Here is a 21885-nt window from a genome sequence, read left to right as displayed (position 1 = left end):
GGAATTTGAATTTCAGGCACTTCTTGTTGACTGTGCTGGGGAGGGATGGTGAGTGGGGCTGATTTGATACCTCCCCATCTCTCTGCCCCTGCTTAGTGTCTTTGGAGCATATAGCATGGATGTCATCATGAGCACGTCATTCAGGGTGAACATTGATTCCCTCAACAACCCCCAGGATCCCTTCATGCAGAACGTCAAGAAGCTCATAAAGTTTGATTTCTAGGACCCTCCTTATTGTCAATAGGTATGTGCAGTGCTCCTTTTTTTAATTCATAGTGCCTTTTGACATATAATTCACATACCATGCAATTCACCCATTACAGTGTTCAATTCAGTGGCTTTTGGTGGATCCAAAGATATGTGCAACCTTCCTTCCAATTTTAGAACATTTTCACTCCCTCAGTAAGGACCCCTTACCCTTTACCTACTGTGTCCCATGGTCCCCTCTCTCATCCCCATGAAACCATTAAGCTGCTTTGCATCTCTAGATTTTTCTATTCTGGACTTTTTACAGAATGGGATCATATAACAAAATCATCTTTTGTGGCTGGCTTCTCTCATTCAGCATATATCATATATAAGATTTGCAAAATTCTTCTCACATTGTCTTTTATGCTTTTGATAGTACTCCTTGAAATACAAAATGTTTTAATTTTGAAGATGTCCATTTTATGTAATTACCTTTTGTTGCCCATCCCTTTCATTTCTTTTCTATGAATCCACTGTCAAATCAGAAATAAGGATTTACTCCTTTATTTTCTTCTAAGATTTGCATAATTTTCACACTTAACATTTCTTTGTTTGATCCATTTTGAGGTAATTTTTTATAGATGGTGTAGAATAAGTGTCCAAATTCACCTTATGACCGTGGATCTCCAGCTGTCCCAGCACCATTTAATAAAGAATAAAAAGAATATTCTTTCCCCATTGAATGGCCTTGGCACCCTAGTTGAAAATCGATTGACCCACTGGTTTATTTCTGAAATCTAATCCTATTCCATTCATTTATATCTCTAGCCTTATAGCATTACCACATTGCAGTCATTATTATAGTTTGTGGTATGTTTTGAAATGAAACACCAAAAGTCTTCTAATATTGTTATTCCTTTTTCAAAACTGGTTTGGCTTTCCTGAGTCCCTTGTAATCCCCTATCAGTGCTGGAATCAAACTGTCAATTTTTACAAAGAAGATAGCTAGCATTCGGATGGGCAATCAATTGACTTTGTTGGTTATTTGGGGGAGTATTGTCATCTTAACAATATTAAGTCTTCTGAAGTATGAACATGGGATAGTTTTCATTTATTTGGAACTTCTTGAATTTTTTATCAAAATTTTGTAGTTTCAGAGTATAGGTTCTGCACTCTTGTTCAATTTATTCCTCAGTACTTTATTCTTTTTCATGTATTATAAATGGAATTTTCTTAATTTTCATTTAAAATTTTTCATCGCAGTATACAGAAATACCACTATTTTTGTATATTGATCTCATATGCTGCCACCTTGCCAAATTCATTGATTAGTTCTAAAAGCTTTTTGGTGGGTTCCTTGGGATTTTCTACATGCAAGATTATTACATCTTTGTATAGATATAGTTCTACTTCTTCCTTTCCTATTTGGATACCATTTATTTCTTTTTGTTGCATAATTTACCTACTAGAACCTTCAGTACAATGTGGGATAGATGTGGTAACAGCAGGCATCCGTGTCTTGTTCCTGATCTTAGGGGAAAGCATTCAGTATTTCACAATTAAATGTGATGTTACCTATGGATTTTTCATAGATGTTCTATATAAGGTTTTAAAATTCCCTTCTATGAACAGTGTAATGTTTTTATCATGAAAGGGTGCTGGTTTTGTCTAATGTTTTTTCTGCTTCTTTTGAGTTGTATATGTGCTTTGCATTTACTTAACACGGTGCAGAATATTAACTGATTTAATATTGTGTTAAATGACCTTGCTTTCCAGGGAGAAAACCTATCTAGTCATGGATATAATCTATTTTATATGATGTGGGATTCAGCATTGCCAGTATTTAGTGAGGATCTTAGTATCCATGTCCATAAGAGCTACCACGTGGTGCTTCTTTTCTTGTGTGGCCTTGGTCTGGTTTGGGCATCCAGAAAACTGGCCTCATACAATAAGCTGGGCCATGTCTGTCCTCTTCTGTCCTCTCTGAAAGAGTTTGGGCAGAACTGGTATTGATTCTTCCTTAAATATTTGGTAGACTTCACCACTGAAGCCATATGCGCATGGGATATTTTTTGTGGGTAAAATTTTGATTACTAATCAAATCTCTTCACTTAAGTTTATTCAGATTGTCTATTTCTTTGTGAGTCAGTTTCTGCAGTTTTTCTCACCTTAGACATTTGTTCATGCCATCTAAGTTCTCTAATCTATTTTTAGATGAGTGGACATTTGTAAATGGTTATTTATAGTACTCCTTGATAATCCTTTTTCTATTTCTAATATCAGTACTTCCTCTTTCATTTCTGATGCTAAAAATCTAAATCTTCCCTCTTTGCAGGTCATGGGATAATCTAACTGAAGGTTTGCCTATTTTAATGATCCTTTCAAAGAAAAGACTTTTAGTTTCATTATTTTCTCTACTGTTTTTCTACTGCCCATTTTATTAATTTCCATCCTAATCTTTATTATTTCCTTCACCCTGCTTGCTTTAAATTTCAGTTTGGTTTGCCCTTCTACCTCAATGCCTTTAGTTAGAAGGTTAGGTTATTGATTTGAGATATTTTTTCTTTTAGAAAATAACTGTTTACAGCTAAAGTTTTACATGTAAAATTTTAGGTACATCCCATGAATTTTGGTTAGGTCACCATTTTCATTCATCCACAGTAATTTCTAATTCCCCAATGGATTTCTTAAATGTATGCAACAGTTATTTACAAGAGTGTCACTTAATTTCCATATATTTGTGAGGTCTCAGTTTTCTTTTTTATCATCTTCAAATTTCATTCCATTATGGTCAGACAACATACTATGAATTATTTCTATTCTAGTCACAATTTCTTAAACATCACAATGAACAGAAGCAGCTGATATCTTGCTGGTTTCTCCAATGACAATCAGGGAATGTGGACCTGTCCCACCGGTAACTGGAGGAGAAAGAGACGACTGGTCTCCCCCCATGGTGGGGCCCATGTGGGCACCTCTCCTTGCTGGGCCATTGACCTGAAACCTGGGCAAGGGGCCCAGAGGGAGGGGTTCCTGTTTGGGACCCTGGTGTCTTCGACTGTTCCCAGTAGCATAGGGTATTACAATTCTTCCTAGAAAATTATACATTTTCATAATGATTTCTTTTTTTTCTCTCTTCCCTACAGCACTCTTTCCATTCCTTACCCCACTTTTTGAAGCAATAAATGTTTCTCTGTTTTCAAAACATGCTACTGATTTTTTCACAAATTCCATTAAAAAGATAAAGGAAAGTCACCTCAAAGATAATCAAAAGGTAAGGCCTGGTGTCTGTGACATGAGTGCTCACAATTTTTTATTACTTCTTTAGCTCTACACCTATGATTCCTTTTCTGTGTTGCTTTAAAAAACAAAAGAAGTGCAAAGAATTCTAGGGTTTGGAGCAGGAGGTTTTTCACATTTGGGGGGGATGCAGAAGGGGAAGTGTGGGGATGAAAGGAAGAAAAGGAGTCACAGAGACAGGTTTACAATATGTAATGGGACTAATAGGCATGTCCGGCCTTCAAGAAATTTCAAAGGATAAAATTTCTTTAAAAATTGTTGTACTGGTATTGTAACTGCCCAAGTTCTTGGACTGGCCAAGAATCATTTCAATTCCAAGCTTCTTATTTTAAACATCCCCCAGTGGAAGACCCTATGAGGCTACCTGGTAGAAATGGTCTAATTTAATGGCGCCTTCTCATTCTCTGGAGAGGGGAGGAGTCTCCTCTGGGCATTGAGGCTGCAGCTGACTCCACTGGTCAGGGGGCTGAGCCCCCCAGGGGGCACTGACAGCGGTGGGGAGTCCTGGTAGTGGGGAGCATTGAAGATGCTCCCACAAAGCAGCCAATGGGCCTGAAATGTCAGGCGTGAATCTTCATGGCCACTCATCAAGAATAAGATGCAGGGGGTGGAATTAGGGCAGGAGAAGAAAAACTCATGAGTTCAGGGACTTCCTCTGAGCAGGAAGGCATGACAGGGGAAGGAGAAGGAAGCTGTACCCCAAAGCCAGAGAGCCAGGGTCAGGGACAGCAAAGTTCTCAATGCAGGCGGGCATGGAGGCTGCACTTCTCCTGGGACCTCTCATCTTGCGGAGACTGACAGAGGGTGTTTCCGTCCCCTGGGAAGCCAGGTAGCACCGCTCAGACATCAGGCCCGTGGGGACCAGATTCTCAGGAAGGATTTCCCTCTGAGTTCCCAAGTGCCAGCCGTCACTTGAATCTTTCTTTGTTTCCAGCACCGAGTGGACTTTCTTCAGCTGACGACTGACTCCCAGAATTCCCAAGAAACTGAATCCCACAAAGGTAACCCAGGGAGAGTCGTGGGGGCTGCAGAAGGGGAAGCCCAGAAGCGGGGGCTGCTTTGAAAATGGGCCAGATGTTTTCCAGGCAGATGTTAATCTCAGCCAAATGCAGAAAGAGACACATTCAGATCTTTAAATGGTGGCCAGAGAACTTGGCAGAGGCATGGAGGCATAACTGAGTTCTGAGCTTGAAAGAAAATCATAAGACAAGCATTTCATGCCCAGAAGTCAGTCAGTGGCTTGTTTAAATGCAGATTCCCTGACCCCACCCAGAAACCCCTGGTCAGAGCTCTGGCCTGGAAATGTGCACCAGGGCATGACCTCAGAGGGCACACTGTCCCTTTGCTGCTGACCTTGAGTTGGAGCACTTGGTCCAGGTCGTACTTGCTGCCTCAATCCATGGCACGGGTTATGGTCCCTGTGTAATTAAAAGGTAATCACGCAGGGGAGCTGTTGATACCCTAAACATCTCATTCCTCTTCAGCCTTTCACCCACTCCTTTTATCATATGTTGATGATTTCTGATAGTGTCACTACTGCGATGGTTGAAAATGGTGCTTTGCTAATTCTATCATTCTTTCTACATTCATGAGTTGGTGCTCCACTGTGGAAGAGCTTTCCATTCTCCTCCATTCCTTCTTATCAATACAGTTTCATAAATCATTAATTTACTCTCTCACTACCATCATTTACCTTCACAGTCAAGTTGTCTCAGGTCCATCTTCCTTGTTGGTTTCTGTTTGGTTGCCCAGTCATGACCATACTTAGAGCACACCCTTGCTTTGAGATCTAAGCTATTCAGGCATTACTTCAATTACCTGATGACCAGGCCTGGAACCAGCCATTTTTAGATGGAGCCTGGTTCCTTTTAGAAGGAAATGGCATTGAGAAACCAAAATCTAAGAGCTACCTGTGCTCACTGCTACTGGCTTTCCTTCCTTCTAGATCTCAGTGGACAAAGCTAAGGAACCAAATACATTAGCACAGAACTAAGAAACATAAATACATCTATTTCTATCAATATACCATGACATAAACTGGGTTTCAAAAGACAAAAAATGGCCTGATCGTTATCCTATTTCTGTGACCTGTTAATTTCATTATAGCCAATTTCAAGCTATCAGTGTTTTGTCCTGTAGTTCAGGCCATGTTCCTGAACATGGAAAAATTGGGTGTAGAGAACAGAAATGAGTGGACTAGTACACCACCGAGAACATATTTGTTTCCATGTCTGCATCAACGGCCATCCACCTATCATCAATGTATTACATATCTATCTATCAATCTATCTCTATTTTGTATTTATCTAGCATGCATTTATTATTCTACCACATTTATATGTTTGAATGTATATATGTATATTATATATCTATCTTTATATATATCTTCCATGTATCTACATATCTATGCATTTATCATCTATCAATATCTGTGTTTATCTATCATATATCTTTTCATGTATGACTAATTATCTGTAGATAGATGAATCCATCATATCTACAACAGCCTACCTACCTATCATCTATCTGTCTTCATCTTCATCCTCATGGTGCAACAGAGTGTCTGTGATGAACAAAATATTCTGTATCCGTGTTGTTCAATTCAGCAACCACCAGACACATGTGGCTGTGGGGGACTGGAAATGTGGCTAGTGCTACAGAAAACTGAATTTTTCATATTATTAAATTTTAATAAATTAGAATCTGAATTTAGTTATCTAAATGAAGCTATGAGCTACCAGTTGGACAACACAGCCCCATTCTACTCCAATTACAATTCACGACCATAAGATTCATCTAACTAGGGGAAAGAATTTGACCACTGAATTATCCAAAACAGAACCACAGAACCCATCGCTGGGAAATCAGAATCTTGCTTGCTCCCTTTCATTTCATTTTGTTTTTACTTATGAATTACATGGGTGGGGCAGGCACCACATCCATTGCAGATGTCCAGGCACCTAGAAGCCCTAATCCAGCCCCAATCCTACAGCCCATGTCCCAACCACACTAGCTTCTCTCAGAGAAGGAACAAGATAGAAGCCAGTTTATAAATACAAGGCTGTTCGGTAGCAGAAAGGAGGGCAAGGAAGGGGGCCTATCCTGAGGAGGATGACATTGAGGCCAGGATTGAATCAGCATCGATAATTTCATTCTTGGAATTGGAACCTATTAGTCCATATTTCATGCTGTCCAATATCCTTCTGTTGACACACTCTTCTTTCTGTTATTTATAATGTCAGTGATTACTGTAGGTTCCACCACATACTGTCTGTTTCTGTAGTTTCTGTTTTTCAGATTCTACTGTTTCTTAGATTCTGTAGATCTAAGAGCATCCATTTCAAAGACATGTGCCAGGTCTTCTGATATGTGAAGCTTCTTGAAGTTACAAGCCCTGCTTCCCAGCTAGACTGTGCACATGGATCACCTGGGGATCCTGTTAAAAGGCAGATTTGGCTGCTGTGGTCCCCAGCTGTGGTTAGGGATTCTGCATTTCTAGCCACCTCTCAGATGTTGCTGATATTTCTGGTCCAGAGATGAAGCTTTGGTCACAGGTGCTCACCTGCTCCCTCCAGTTCCAGAAAACATATTTAGAAGGAAGAGCCTTTACGTTTCCCATAGAGTTAAGCCTTAGTGTTGCAAGCCTTCTCCAAATTTCTCCAGCTATATTAAACTAGATTAATTTAAAATGACTTCGGGGTGAGAATGCTAACCCATCTATGACTTCCAGCTAAAGCACTTTTAGGGTTCCCCAAGGGCCACGCACACAACACTGAGCACAGGAGACAGAAGCACTGCCACGTGAGATTCCATCCACCTGAGTGGGTGGAGAAGGAATAGCCAGGAGGAGATGCCAAGGATAGTAAGACCTCAGGAAACAATGGAAACTCTTTTGTCCTTTTCAGGCTCTGTAGGCTGCACATTCCAAGTGTGACTATATGCTTTTCCACTTTTCCCTAGGGATTTGGGAATTTTCTTTAGCTTTCTGTCTAGCCTGTGATATTTTACACTCACCTACTTCACCTAACATGTCCTTCTTCTCCTTTTAGCTCTGACCAATCTGGAGCTTATAGCTCAGTCAATTGTCTTTATTTTCACTGGCTATGAGAGCACTAGCAGTGTGCTCTCCTTCCTTATGTATGAATTGGCCACACACTCTGATGTCCAGAAGAAACTTCAGGAGGAGATTGATGCCACATTGCCCAACAAGGTTTGTGGGTGCTACCTGGATAGGGCAGGAAGAGGTACAGCCTCCTTGCCATTTTCTAGGAAAGTTTCTGCAAAAAGCCTAAGTGCTGATTTTTAACCTGCACTATTTGGGAAGAATCTAAAGAGCAAAGACAAAGGTAAAATTGGTAGCAGGTGCTTCTCTACCTGCAGAAATATAAGAATGTTGGAAAGCAATGCTGGTCCTTGTATGCTGGTTATCTGTTACCACAATAGTGCCAAGAAACATTATCACAGAAACCTCCTTGGCATCTAACAATAAGCATTCACTGTTCATATATCTGAGATAATTAGCTCTGCTGACAATGGCTCCCTGACCTGTGCTGGCCTCACAGGGCTGTTTGCAGGTTCAGGTCTACCCCCTCATGTCTCTCATACCCCATCAGACCAGCTGCTGTATTCTTCTTGGGCATGGGTAGAGGGAAAGAGCCAGAAGCCCAGTGTATGGTCACCTTTCCAAGCTCTGCTGTCAACATTCCATTTGTGCAAAGTAATGCCATGTAGTGATGCCCAGCAACAGACTGGGAGGGCATGTAGGATATGGTAGAAGGGGTGCATACATGGAGGATTGAAGTTTTGGGGCCAACAGTGCAATCTAGAAGGCTGGGGACACTTTGCAGCCCAGGGAAGTCTAGTATAGTGGAAAGAGCATGGGTTGGGAAATAGAAGATATGGGATTGTGTCCTGGCTGTGTGGTTGCGATGAGTTTTATGACCTTTCTGAGTCATTGGTACTTCAATGAGGTAAAGATATATTTTAGGTCCTGCCTACATTACAGATGATGTTTTATCTCTGTTCAATCCATATTAGGATTCTTTTGATTGCAGTATGTCAAAGTCACCAAGAGGCAAGACTGGCTGGAGGGTTGTATTCTCCCTTTTTTATAACAATATCAACATAGCAGCCTTTGCAACCACAACATAATAGTCAAATAAATACTTTCCTTATTCCATATACCAGACTCTTTTCTAATTACATTACATTTATAAATGAATTTAATCTTCACAAACTTCTGGATTATTCAGGTAGTGTAGGCTATGCCTCAGAAACAAATTACCACCCCCAAACCCAGTGGCATCCCAGAGCAAAGTTTGTTTCTGACTCACACTTGTAGCATGTAAGGTTGGGAGGCTCTACTGTGCACAGACACTCAGGGGTCCAGGCTGAAGGGGATCAGCCACTCGCAGCTGCACTAACTGAAACCCAAGGTAAAAATCACTGGGGAAGGAAAGCCTGAGTCTGGCTCATGGCTCTCAAATGCTTTGGCCCAGAACTTCCCATGTGACACACAGCTCATAGCCTTGTCCCAAAGCTGGTCACTAGAAGGTAGGTGGGAGACAGGGACATGGGTGCTTGGATGCTGGGTGAATAAGGAATGTCTTGTCAGTCAACTGTCATCACCTCCATGTGCCATCTCAGAAAGCTGAGCTGCAGAGAGATGTGGTGACTGTCCCAGGGTCATATACGAGGGGTTCAGAAGCAATGGTAAAGAGATGATAGATAAGATCGATCAAAAGATGGACAAACACGGATAGGTGGAATATATGTGCATGTATATGTATGTACATAGATATATTTATATATACAGAGAGAGATTGAGATTGATAAAAGAATGATACAGCAAAGAGGTAAGATGTTAAAACTTCTGGAGCTGGTATCTGAGGATGAGTGGGGGTATACTGGACTTCTCTGCATGGAGACTGTATAATTTTTGCAGGGTCCTATAAGTTTGAAATTATTTCAAAATGAAAAGTTAAAAATGCATACATGAAACCAAGTAGCAGACACACATCCCCACATTGTGCTCAGTTTGCTGTCCATGCTGGGGTTCCTTTGTGCAGAACCCTCACCTCTGGGGCTGGGGAGGCAGCTTGGTGGGAAGGGGAACCCAAAGGGCTCTTTTTCAGAGCCCACAGCTGAATCCTGGAGCCACAACTGGGCTATTCACACAGCTGAATGTGGGGCAGGTGTGGTGAGTGTGGGCAAGTGTGGCAAGTGTGGGGCTCTGATCCTCTTTGTGATGTTCCATGGGGCTGAAATTGTGTGACCTGGTAGCTCCCAAACAAAACCTTCTGTCACATTTGGGAGAGAAAAGGACTAGGTTCTCCCCAAATTATTCATAGAGTTTTGTATAACGGCGTTTTCCTCCAAATTTTTTCAATACTCATCAAAAGAGTTAGGGAGCAGGATTTCTGAGCTGAAAAGCCTTGTGTGCAGTAGGGAACTTGCTCTTTTCCACACTCTCTTCCTTGACAGAGATGCCTCCTTTGAAATGAGACCAGCAGCTTTGCCTTACCATACTCAAGCCACTGGCTGTTGTCCCTCAGTCACCTCGGTTCACATGAGGAACAAGCATCACTCCAGGGAAATGCTAAGATTTCAGGCCCTGATTAGGGCAAAGCCCCAAGGGTCTCTCATATACATAACTGCTCTGCACATCTCCTTGGGTCATGGAGCAGGTCAAAGGGCATGATAGGTATAAAAACACTCTATAATTGTTGAGGTCACTTGCCAATTTAAGCTGCTTCTACGGCTTCAGGGTGCTACACAGACTGAGCTGAAATTTAATCCTGAATCTCAACTTACCAAACTCTGACTCTTGCTTTGCAGGCACCAGCCACATACAATGCCCTGGTCCAGATGGAGTATCGTGACATGGTGGTGAATGAGACTCTCAGAATTTTTCCAATCGCTGGCAGAATCGAGAGGGTCTCTAAGACAGATGTTGAAATCAACAGTGATCATTCCCAAAGAGACAGTGGTGATGACTGCACTCTATGTTATCCACCAAGATGCAGATATCTGGCCAGAACCTGAGGAGTTCCACCCTGAAAGGTACAGGGGCCTGGGGAAGAGAACCCATCCTAATCCAGGATGGGCCAAGTGTATGGGACATCTCAGTATCAATGGCAAACATGTGACTGTACAATCACATGCTCTTGTATCTTTTTGTAAATGGCTTTTTCTTCATACAAGGTCCATATTTGTGCACAGTCTTAAATCTCAAAACAATGGATGGCTTCCACTGTATTGGAAAGAAAAATTTAGAACGTCTTTTGGGGGCAGTGGCTGCAAGTCAGGACTAATGTAGGCCTTTCTTAGCCATGTCTACAAGCTTCCTGATGGCAGAGACCAGGCCTCTTGCAAGGCAGTCTGTAGGGCTAGCTCAAAGATGACATGTAGAACATGTTGAAAGAGAAACTCGAAGATGCCTGAGTCCTCTGCTTTCTGGACCAGAGGAGTTCAGAGGTTCCTTCAAATTCAGGAACTCCAGCACCTGCAGCTTCATTACCATAAAATCAAAGTTCACGCTGTACTTTTCTTAGTTTCACTCAGAAATTTAATGCTTACCATGTGGTGTGAACATGGCCAGGCTATGAGAAATCCAAATGTCAAAAAAACAGCTATTAAAAATTTCTGAGATATTCACAAGCCTATAGACTTTTAATAATGCATCTCCATGTGCCCATCACCAACCCAACTGCCATCAACCCAAGGCTGCTACCACAATGCATGTCACCACTGCTCTCCCCCTACTGATATAGTATTTTGAAGTATGTCACATTAACTGCAAGTACTCTAGTATGTTCTCCAAATTACTGAGACTCTTAAAAAACACATAAGCAAAACACCATTATCACTTTCCCAAAATCAGTATTTTCCTTAATTATTCAAATATTGAAGAATCAAATTTGAATAAAACATGGGCTTAACCTTAAAGGAAGTTATACCTAATCAAGCACATAGGCAAAGCAAGCAGTTATTTCATTGCAGTGGTGTAAATGGCGATGTAAATTACCCAACGTAAACTATTCTAAGGAGAGAGATGGAGGAGAAGCAAGAGGGAGAGGAGGAAGGTGAGGAAAAGGAGGAGGGGTCAGAAGGAGAGGAGGAGGAGGAGAAAGAAAAAAGAAGGCAAGGGTATGGAAGAGAAAAATATCACTTTAACTACTGGAAGACATTTTCTCCTGTCTTCTCTCCCAGTGAGCATATGAGAACAATAAGTGGGTGTTGAGATAGGAACCTTCCCTGCTTTTAGTCAATCTCATTTCTCATGTGCCTTTCTGACTGTGAAATGTTGCCATTCTATGTGTAAGTTTAGTGTTTACAGATACATTCTCTATTTAACAGCATTAATTTCATCTCAACAAAACTGAAAGCTCCTATAGTATAAAGGGAATGGAAAATGTACTTTCTAATTCTCATATCAGAACAACCAGAACACAATTCCAGTAACTACCCCATAAAAGAATCTTGTATACTAATGATTGAGAGTTCTACACAGATGTCCAAACTTGTAGCTATTATAGTTATGTTTTATTAACTTGTTTTCATCTACTCTTGTGCAACCAGGTTCAGTAAGGAAAACAAGGAGAACATAGATTCCTACATATACATGCCCTTTGGAGCTGGACCCCAAAACTGCATCGGCATGAGGTTCGCACTCATGAGCCTCAATGTGGCCCTCATCAGTGTACTGCAGCGCTTCCCCTTCAAACCTTGTAAAGAAACACAGGTCAATCAGTAAGCTTTCCTCATTGATGTTATTCTGTTGGGAGCATAGGTTTTTTACTTAGTGGTCAAACACACAAAAAAATAATGTGGTCATTCATCTTGTAATTAGTTATTCTAATGGCCAAAGATTCTATTTTAGGCCATCTATGAGCTTTATGAGCTCTTCAGTTCTGAACTTCTAATTCTGTGGCTTTATAAAGAGTCTTGAGAGAGAGTGTTGATTGGTGTGGTAGGATTACAAGCAGTTCATTTGAACTTGAGCAAAGTTTACATTCTCTTTTCAGAAGTGTTGTGCACAATCATGTAGCACAACTATAACTTGTCATAACTTCTGAATGATCTTGTCTTCCACCTGAACTTATAGAAGCTCCCTCCTGACACTGGTTTTCAACCACTAGGTGGACATTAGGATTAACAGGGAACTTTTAAAAAAAATCCCAGTATCTGGGTCATTTCAGAAATTCTAAAGTAAATTCTAGATTCTAGAATTAAATTCTAAAATTCTAAAGTAAAGCCCAGAGTGTGGCTTTAAAAGCTCTTCCATTGAGACTTACATGTCATCAAAGTTCAAAGATTTTCTGCCAGGTGTGAAGGACTCCCCAAATCCAGGGCCACATCGGATTACTGGCAAACTGGGCTCCTTTTATATCCTAATAATAATTCTGTATAATGTTCTCCCCTTTCTCCCCATCGTCCATCCTCATGTGTCAAGGATGAGTCCATCTTAAAAGACAGCTTCCTTCTTAGTGGATCAAAGGCAAACTACAAATACCCACCTACCTAGAAAAACCTAAAAATTCCAGGGTAACATCACAGGTCTGCTTATTTCTGCTCATATAAAAAGGGTGACCATACATTTCTGTTTGTTGTGCAATAGTCCCTCTTTATTTCTTTTGTCACTACACAACAATTGAATGTTTACTTTTCAACTCCCAAGTTGAAGATAATATGGCTATTTATTCTAAGTATAAATGGTAAAGTAACTGTCTGTGAGCTAATCGTTATGAGCTAAGACTCTTGGAACACCTGTGTGCTGGGGGCTATCATCAGAGTTTTGCATGTATTGACTCAGTCCTCACTTTTACATAGAACAACTCCTGAAAGTAGACACCTTTATCATTCTCATTTCACACATGAGAAAACTGAGGCACCAAGAGATTTAGTGATTGGTAGTATTATCCTACTGGGAGCTGTTGTTTTTTTATGTTTGTTTTTTAACAGAGAGGTTCAATATACAAAAATAAAAAAGAATGTGGTCATTCATCTCTTAATAAATTATTCTATTGACCAAAGACTATTTTAGGCCATCTATGAGCTCCAAGAGAACTCAGTTCTAGAATTCTAACTTTGTAGCTTTATAAAGATCATTTGGAGAGAATGCTAATTAGTATGAAACTGTGATGTGGTCCATTTGAACTTAAGCACATGGTTCTGGACCTTTCTTCAACTAGGATCAGAATTTTACACTTTCGGTGGATCCACCATCACTGAAGGAGTGAATGGGCATGAGTGGGGCTTGGAGTACTGGTCAAATTCTGAACATCCTCAGAAATCCACTATTTGCCTTACAACTCGGAACATAAGGAGTTGTTAGGAAACAAGGACACAATTCTTCATGTGGGTCTCTTCTTATCCTTAAACTGGATTAAGAGGGTCAGTCTACCGAAGTGACTGAACTATTTGGCAGTCAGGCCATATAATTAAAATGTATAATGTCTGCTCACAAGTACCTGGCAAGTTTCTGTACATACAACATTAACTGTATATGGATTTCCAAAGATAGTTTCCATCATACCTAAGAATATAGTTAAATTTTAAATTTTTTCACTTAGAATTTAAATTTAAAAAGAACATTAAACAACGTGAATTTGTATTTGGCCGGGTACACAAAAATACTCAATAAATACGCTGCTGAATGAACTGAACAGATTGATGGGTGAATGTTTCCCAGTTTCATTTTGACACAATTTATAGAAGAAGTGAAAGAACCAGATCACTGAGGCCAGCAGTAGTTTTTCTGTTTGTAAAGTATTATTGTGTTTCATGCATCTTATTATCTTAACTTCTGTTTTTGTTGAGAAACTTATTGTTTCTCAGTGTGCTTATTCAATTATCACAGATCCCAGTGAAATTAAGCCATCAAGGACTTCTTATGCCTACAGTACCTATCGTTCTAAAGGCTGAGTCAAGAGGAGGAATCATAAGCAGAGCCTGATTTTCTCTAAGAACTTATGCTTTGTCCTTTGAGGAAACCATGTCCCAGAAAATGCAACACCTCAATGAACTTTGTGAATAAAACCCAGAAATACAGAGGGACTTAAACTGTTGCACGTGGTGAATGAGTTGGGATTCTGTACACTCACTTTGCTTCCTCAGTGTCTCTGCAGGGTGGTAGGTATTATGTAATATGACAAAAGGCATAAGACCAACTCACCTACCACTGGCCCCATCCCATCTCAGTTACTTCCCTCAGCTCCTCCTGAGTGCTGATCAGAGAATATAGCTTTCTCAACAAATTTCTAAAAAACTTTTAACCAGGACAAGGTCTGTGGTGACTGTGGTGACTGTAGACAGTAAAGTGAGTAGTGTGACACGCACTTTTCATAGTCTATAGTAGGGTCTGTATTGAACCTACTACTAATCCAGGGCCACATTGGATTATTGAGCAAACTGGGCTCCTTTTATAGCCTAATAATAATTCTGTGAATGTTCTCCCCTTTCTCCCCATCTTCCATCCTCATGTGTCAAGGATGAGTCCATCTTAAAAGGCAGCTTCCTTCTTAGTGGACCAACTACATATACCCACCTACCTATATGGGTACACATATACAACGGCATCACCTGCTGCCTTAGTGCACATTAGGGGGGTCCAGTGAACTGTCTCCATGAGAACAGTGAGGAAATATTTATGATCATCACAATCATTGCATGAGAACTTTATCAGAACTCTAGCTTCATTATCAAGGTAGTTGAGCATTAATCCACCAAAGCTGCCCATTGCTTAAAATGTAGCTTCTTATCTTACTTATTTTTTGCATGGGCAGACACTGGAAATCAAATCTGGGTCTCCACCATGGCAGGCAAGAACACTACCACTGCGCCACCATTGCCTGTCCTTTCTCATCTTAATTCTACCTTCTGGAGCACATATCTTTTACAGCACCATTGAGGCACTTATATTATTTTTTTGGGTTTTTGTTTGTGTGTTTGTTGCTTTAAAATGAGCAAGTCCACCTTTCTTTATTGCCCTTTGAAGGTCGGTTAGTCTCAAAAACTACCTTTTTTAACAGACTCCCTCTTCTCTTTGAAAAAAGCACAAATAGAACGTATGTTAACAGCTGCAAAAAAATAAAAAATAAAAAAATACAAATTCCAAAACAAACATGGTTGTGCCACAGTTAATCACCTCTAAAAGTCATTTATTGTGAAAATCTACATTTCTTTGAGATTTTGTGTTTAAAGAGAAGGAACTCTTTGCCATGGTATTAGAGTTTCCTGCAACGGCCCTCTGAGTTCTATGAACAGTGAAGTAGAGAACCTGGCTCATGTGACTCTCCTAGCTTCCTTTGGACACATGGATGAGATGGTAGCTCCTAGAGTAAATTGAAATAAGATATTCCTGAGAGCTTTTATTGTTGTTATATTAGTTTTGGTGTCTCATTGGGCCTGACATTTATGAAAGGCTGCACACTTGTTTCTCATACCCTTTTATTCTGTCTTCACCACCAACTAAGCTATCAACCTTTCAGCTGTTGGGACCCCTGGAAAGAGCAGTTGGGTGGTGGCTGGGCTGGGAGGAGGGAGAGCTTCCCTCTGAGCAAGGGAGACCCTGGGGTCCCATGGGTCACCACAGAAGGTCAAAGGGGAGTCAGACCAGGGGCTTGGTAGAGAAGGTGGAGGCAGTGGCCAGTCCCAATTCTGGCCACACAACTCAAAGAAACCAGCAATTCTCACGTCTGGTCAGGAAACAACCACTTCTAGAGGTCTAAACCTTATTTTTATGAAATATGGATATGCTTAATCCATATATAAACTCTGAGATATATTACTAAGCAAAAAATACGATCATGAATTATAATATGGTATACAAAGTAACAACTACAAGTATATAAAATCATTATTTAGGCATTTTTCAGTCTTTCAAATGATACTCACTTGCCATTTGTGTATTTACTTTCTCAGACGTAGGAACTTATATGCAAGCAATTATGTAGTTCCACATACTGATCACTTTTTAAAACTTAAGGGCAAAAACTAAACTCAAGAAAATCATATCCATTCCTGTACTTTTTTCTTACTTTTTTTTAAAAATCCTTAATTGAAATATTAGAAGTAATAGTCTAGTTCCAACGAAAACATAATTGACCAAGAAATCATAGAAAGTGAAATAGTCCTCCAACTACTAAAAAAATTAATATGATGGGGACAGAGGAAAAAACAGATATCAGGTCCTGATCCCTGGGCCCAATTGATGCTACCCTATCAGAAGACAGGGACTTTGTAGCTGGGATTAAGTTAAGGATGCTGAGATTAGCCTGGATCATCTGGCGGCTGTGCACATCTGCGTCATGAGAGGGGGGCAGAGGGACGTTTGACATGGTGGAGGAACAGGCCCTGTGGCCTCAATGCCTGTTTTCATCTCCTGGGGCCCATGTGATGAAGGACCACAAGCCGGGGGCCCTAAACCAACAGACATTTCTTCTCTCCTGCTGCGGAGCCCGGAAATCCCAAACCCTGGCATGGTCCAGCTGCTCCCTGTTCTCTCCTGAGGCCCCAGGGGCTCCTTCCTGCCCCTCCAGCTCTGCTGCCTGCTGCCCTTTCTTGGTGTTTCTGCACCTGCAGATGCCTCCAAGCCTGTCTCCTCTGCCTTCGTGGGAACTTCTCTTTCATCTGCATCTCTCCAAGTCCCCTCTTCTTATAAGGACTGCTTTACATCTGCATGGACCCTCTTTCCAGATAAGGTCACCTTCACAGGACCCGAGGTTGGGCCTGAGCATGTCCTGTGGAGGAAGACAGGTCAACCCACAGTGCAGCCCAAGGTCACTGAGTGTCAGTGGGACAAGCAGTGCAGCAAGGGCGCTTCCCTGAAGCTTCCCTGCCCTGCCGCCCTGCCCAGGGGTGCCTCTAGCCACTCTCTAGGTCACATCCCCAGGGTCCAGCTGCCCCAGGTGAGCAGATCCCAGACAAGGCGCCCTCCCCCAGCCCGCCCCCAGGGAGGAGCCCCCTGCCCACCACAGCCTTGGGACACAGGCATGCCCCAGAACAAGATAAAAAGAGAGAAGCACGGCATGCTGCGTTTCCATAAACATCATTAAGACTGTTTTTCACTTAATAAAACAAAGAAAACTTAATACTAAGGAGACATTTAGGAAGTTGGTATTCCTTCCCTCCTCTCTCTCAGACTCCATCTCACGCCCCGAGAACTGTTCTTTTATTTTCGAGTTCTTCCCTCTTTCATTTCAACTAAGTTTCCCCCAGACTTTGTTCTTTGCTACCTGTGTTCCTATGACCTGGGAATCTTTAAAGGCTAGAAATTGGTATTTTACTTACAAAGAAAAGCAGGTCCCCTACCTGCCCACCCACCCCCAGACCTCTCCCAAAGCAGTCCCTCATCCTTTGATGAGCCCCTCCCTGGAGCCATGTGATGTGTATAATCACGTACATCCACGCTTCCTTTGTCCTCTCTCTGCACGATGGGTGGGGCTCTAAATACACTGCTCAACATCTCCTTTTTCCATTTAACTACACAACGTGGCCAGCATGGCTCAGCTTCACATATGAAGCTGCCACTTTTTTTTCTAAGTCTGTGGAGCACTTGGAACCCATCAGAGACAGGGAGAAATAACACATGAAAGCGTGACTGGAGTCACAGGGAGGTATTATGCTTATTTATACTATAATCTCCTTTCCTCCCAATATAATAATAATAGCCTTCACTTAGAGTCTACTAGTTCTCAGTGTTTGGGATATTTTATCTCCAGTGTTTGCCAGATTTCTCCAAGGACAGGAACATTATTTGCATTTTAGTGATGAAGAAACTGAGGGTCAGAGAGGTAAATCATTATCTGAAGGAAGCAAGCTAGGAATGAGTCCCAGGGTTGCCTGGTTCCAAATCTCCCCTCTGTGGCCTGTTTCATCATCAGTAGGGAGGGGAATTGTATGGACACTTCAGTTGATGTCCTGCCACACCCCAGACCCCAGTCAGTATGTGGCAGAGTCAGAATTTGAACCCGAGCCAGGTGCCTGCAGAGACCCTGGCACTCACCACTGCAAGGTGCTGCCCCCTGGAGCTGCTGTCACCCTCAGAGGTGCACCACACAGAGAGAGGAGCTCACCCTCAGTCCCTAATAGTGTATCAACACTGGCTCATCAACTGTGACAAATGTACACCAATGCAGGATGTTAATAATGGGGGAAGTTATGGGGGCAGGGGAGAGGAGTACAAGAAAACTCTGCATTTTCTCTGCAATATATTTGCAAACTCAAATCTGCTTTAAAATTAAAGCCTATTAAAAAGATGATCTCCAGGGAAAGCATCCCAGGAAGTCTAGAGAAACACAATTCATTTCTGCTCCTCTCAGTGGCTTCCCTGGGGAGTGATAATTAGGCACAACTGCCGTGCTCCCCATTTGCAGATGCAGAATCTGAGATGCAGTGGCTGTAGGTGGCTTCCCAACAATGCCAACCACGTCAAAATATAAGAAGTCACAGGTAGGCAGATTGTAGTCTCGCCCCCCCATGAGGTCACTCAGGGGACCAACCCCAGAAGTAACAGCACATTTGTTAAATTCTGGTTCCATGTCCACCATGATGCCCATATCTCCCACCTGGATCTTCCAGAACAAAGGGTCACCTGCTCTCCGCAGAGGAAGACACAAGTCATGGCAGATTCCAGGGAGAGAGGGAAAGAGAAAGAAAGACAGGAAGGCAGGAAAGAAAGACAGAAAGTAAGAAAGGAGGGAGGGAGGGAGGGAGGGAGGGAGGGAGGGAGGGAGGGAGGGAGGAAGGAAGGAAGGAAGGAAGGAAGGAAGGAAGGAAGGAAGGAAGGAAGGAAGGAAGGAAGGAAGGAAGGAAGGAAGGAAGGAAGGAAGGAAGGAAGAGAAAGGGGGGAGAGGAGGCAGGGAGGGCAGGATTAATGACAATGAAAGGCAACATGTGATCCTGGATGGGGTCTAACAGGGGAGCGAGAAGGCTGAAAAGGATGTTACTGGGAGATATGAAAAATAGAAATATAGAACGTAAGCTGTGTATCAATGTTGAATGTTGTGAACTGGATAACTGCACTGAAGGTTCTTACATAAATGGACATCCTTGCTCTTAGGAGATGTGCAGGGCGGCATTCAGTGTTCAGGAGCATGGGGTATAAATCTGTGCTCAAGTGTTCAGAAAAGCGATTAACAAGAATAAACAGACAGCCAGATAGATGGATATATGGCTGGATCAACAGACCGATGGGCAGATAAGAAGATATGGCAAATGTGGGAAAATGTTCAAAACGGTGGATCTGAGTCTCTGGGGGGATAGGAATGTGCTGGAATTCTCTGTATGTGGTGTGCATTCTTTTGTGTAACTGTCCTGAAAATTTGAAAGTACTTCAAAGTTAAAAGATTAAAATTAAAAAAAGAAATAAAGAAAATAGAACCTAACCAGGGAAAAAGGAAAGGTGAAGAAAGGCATCCAGAAAAGAGAGGAAGGCTGGGGGAGGGCAGGTGGGGCAGATGGTTGGAAGGAAAACTACTTATCAACTTCTTCCTGTAGCTAGAGCTAAAATGGGTAGAAAGCCTGCAGTGCCTTCTTTCACTTGTCCATTCTGAGTAATGGTGATTCCCAGTTATCTACCCCACATTTAGGTTGGATCGTTTATGATGCATCACATGTTAAGGGGAGTTACTTTGTTCTCTAGGATGGTTTCTATTCTGTTACTGAAATGCACCACCCAGCGCCTGCCATTCCTCTGGGATTTGGAAGACCAGATAGGTTATAAGCTACCAGGTTCTGCTCTTGAACTTACTCCCTGATGCAGAGACAGACTATAGGGGGCAAATCTCTGATCTTAGCCCCAAGGCTCTGCATAAAAACTCTCAAAATTCCTTATCAAAATGAAATTCAGAGGCATTTCTTCTTATTCAGGGACAGTGACCTTGAGCCATCCTACCATATGTTTCTGCAGTTCCATGAAGGGCTTTCTCTAAACCTTAGACTTGGTGGACTTTTTAGGTCGGGGGAATAAGGAGGGCTCTCTGGCTGGAATCATGATGCGGCTTCAGAATGGGAGGTAGACCATTACCACCAAGGCTTTCACGCAACAGACATCTGTTCACTCATTGCTCAATGCACATCTGACCACCCGCTGCTCAACCCCCTTGCATAATGATTCTTTGCTTAATGTGCTGCCCCTTTCATGTCATCACCTGACCCCTGCCCTTAAAAACTGCACACGCCAGAGCCCACGCATGGACTCACCTCACTCCATCTTGGGTTCAGTGAGCTCTGCCTGGGAGCACAGCCAATAAAGCACGCTCACTTAAAATCATTTCATCTACTTTCCTTTCTCTCAAATACCTCATTTCTTAAAAGCTTTCAGGACTGTCTTACACATTATAAATTCAAAACTATGCTCAGATCATTACTGCAGAATGTACTTATGATTCTTTACATCAAGATGGTACACACATACATATTTATTTCCTATCTCCAGGCAGTACCTTCCATTTCCTTTAGAGCCCAGAAAAGTCCAATTATTTTTTAGTATTATACAAATGTATCCTAAATTTTGTTTCTTCTCTATTCATTTCTTCCTCCCTCTTTTTAGTTTGTGGTCTGTTATTCTTGCTGGTTCTATTGTTATGCTGTTAATCCTCTCATCAAGGTAAGTTATACATAATACATTATTTACCACTTGAGCCACTCTCAAGTGTAAAATTCTATGGAACAGGATGCAGTCCCGATGTTGTGCAACCATCAATACTTTCTATTCCCAATACTTTTCACTCCGACACAGAAATCACTATTTGGTCCAAATATGTCATCAAAATGACAATGACGGGGGTGGGGTGTGCAAGGGTAGTTCAGTGGTAGAATTATCATGTGCCATGCAGGAGACCCAGGTTTGATTTCCAATCCATGCACTTTCCAAAAAACAAACAAGCAAAACAAACAAGAACACAACAAATTTCAACAAATGGTGCTGCAATAACGGGTACTCACATGGAAAAATAACAAAACATGACCCTGCCATACAGTCTACAAAAAGAAAATGAGGGTGACAAAGCCGACACCACCAGGTTTCCGGCGTGGAGCCTCGTCTGCACGTCCACTCGCCTGGGCACCGGCCGTCCTGCTCTCCCTCGTGAGTCTCCACCACCTCCGCGTCAGCATGGCCTCCTTAGGCTGAACGCTGCGCTCTGGGGGACCAGGGGCTATAGTGCGGCTGGACGGAGGTGACGGCCGCTGTCTTGGGTCCTGGGACACGGGACGCAGAAGGCCTCGGTGAAGCGGCGGGAGAAGCCGACGCAGCCGCAGGCGCAGCAGACGCCGAGCGAGGCCGGGGCAGGCGGCCGGCAGAATGAGGCTTCACCGGGCTGACGGCCGCGGGGAGGCTCGGGTGACGTGGACGTTACTGTGGTACCTCGATGGCTGCTCTCCGCTTCTCTC

At 42.2% G+C, this 21885-nt stretch overlaps 1 long non-coding RNA gene across 3 annotated transcripts; it reads right to left on the bottom strand.

The window, feature by feature from the left end:
* Window positions 1-1489: 1489 nt before the first annotated feature.
* On the bottom strand, window positions 1490-21696 carry LOC143666902 (uncharacterized). 3 transcript variants are annotated; one of them, XR_013167772.1, is made up of 4 exons: window positions 12107-12742; window positions 10303-10427; window positions 4843-4907; window positions 1490-4676 (listed from the first exon to the last, which is right to left on the bottom strand). It is a non-coding gene; the product is annotated as an uncharacterized LOC143666902 (long non-coding RNA). The 3 variants fall into 3 exon arrangements; XR_013167771.1 differs by lacking the exon at window positions 12107-12742 and adding an exon at window positions 21439-21696 and having other exon boundaries at window positions 1490-4907; XR_013167770.1 differs by having other exon boundaries at window positions 1490-4907.
* Between the last annotated feature and the right edge of the window lie 189 nt (window positions 21697-21885).

This window comes from Tamandua tetradactyla, chromosome 23 (genome assembly GCF_023851605.1).
Source record: "Tamandua tetradactyla isolate mTamTet1 chromosome 23, mTamTet1.pri, whole genome shotgun sequence".
Lineage (NCBI taxonomy): Eukaryota > Metazoa > Chordata > Mammalia > Pilosa > Myrmecophagidae > Tamandua > Tamandua tetradactyla.
This window is presented reverse-complemented; position numbering and strand designations above follow the sequence as displayed.